Source organism: Capsicum annuum, unplaced genomic scaffold, assembly GCF_002878395.1.
Source record: "Capsicum annuum cultivar UCD-10X-F1 unplaced genomic scaffold, UCD10Xv1.1 ctg1506, whole genome shotgun sequence".
Taxonomy (NCBI): Eukaryota; Viridiplantae; Streptophyta; class Magnoliopsida; order Solanales; family Solanaceae; genus Capsicum; species Capsicum annuum.
The window spans coordinates 1-1,360 of record NW_025820493.1 but is presented as its reverse complement, the minus strand read 5'-3'; the positions used below and the strand labels follow the sequence as shown (position 1 = coordinate 1,360).

At 41.2% G+C, this 1,360-nt stretch overlaps 1 pseudogene; it reads right to left on the bottom strand.

The window, feature by feature from the left end:
• Positions 1-42: 42 nt before the first annotated feature.
• LOC124890308 lies at positions 43-1,022 on the bottom strand (annotated as a pseudogene).
• Positions 1,023-1,360: the final 338 nt, after the last annotated feature.

The following is a 1,360-nucleotide window of genomic DNA, read 5'->3' as shown; positions in this document are numbered from 1 at the left end:
ACGTGCAAGAAGTTGAATCTTGATCTTCTGCAGCATCGCTACAACATCTTTCATGTTAGTCCTTCTTGCTGGAGATTCAGCACAACAATCTAATGCTACTTTGAGGATTGATGCCACAACATGTAGCTCCTTCTGTAAGCCTTTACCTATTGCTGTTACCAAGTTGGCATCTACAACATCCATTACTGCCTTTGGGAGTGAATAACTCACCCATTGTTTCAAGCTAAGATCTCCCTCAAACTCATTAGGCTTTCTCCTAGTAAACGTTTCCAGCAACATGATCCCGTAAGTGTATACGTCACACTTTGTTGACACTAGTCCATTCAGTCCATACTCTATAGTCAAACAATTAATTAAAAGATGCAATACACTTTCTACCTGGAAAAAAAAAATGAAAATCAGCACAAATAAGAGACGTACCCAGTGCAATATAACCCAGTGTTGCTAAGGTTTTAGTGTACAAATCACCCTGATCTTCACCAAGCAGTTTTGAAATGCCAAAGTCGCTGAGGTGGGCAACCATATCCTCATCCAGCAAGACGTTACTAGGCTTCAGATCACAGTGGATCACACGCGACAGGCACCCATGGTGAAGATATTCCAAAGCACATGCCACATCTATCATTATGCTTAGTCTCTGACTGATGTTGAGGAGTAATTGTGCGAATACAAATATTTCTCAAGGCTCCCATTAGGCATATACTCGAGAACTAAAGCCTTTTGGAACAACTAGTAATGACTTTTACTAGATTCCTATGGCGAAGGATACGCAAAACTTCACATTCCGTATCAAAAATCTTGAATGCCACATCCAGTTGCAGGTTGAACACTTTAACTGCAATGAAAGTTCCACTTCTGAGAACGCCTTTGAAAACTGAGCCAAAACTTCCGGAACCAATCAGATTACTCTCACTAAGCACATTAGTTGCTCGCAGAAGTTCATAGTATGAAATCCTTTCTTTTGCTACGGTAGACAATGAATCAGCTTGCTGAGGAGCTCTTTTACCTCTTCTATACCTTATCTATAATATAGAATAAAGGTGCTTCGAACAACAACTAGTGCAATTCCCAGCAAATGAAAAAGAACTAGCAATTTTTTTCCATTTCATCTGTGCTTTGATGAAGTGGGGCATGGCGGGACACTAAATCTTGAAGAACCACAGTGCGTCATTGTGGATGAAAAACTGATTTGAGAGGTTCTTGAAAGGACCCTCTGGGGGCATTTCGCAATACAATTTGTTGACAGAAACATTGAAATACTTCAAGTTTTGAAGCTTCTTGGCACGACCCGAACCAAGGCCCTAGCCGTGACAAGCATTCCGAACCATGATGGCCCGGAACACCCTTCTCTATCTGGTAA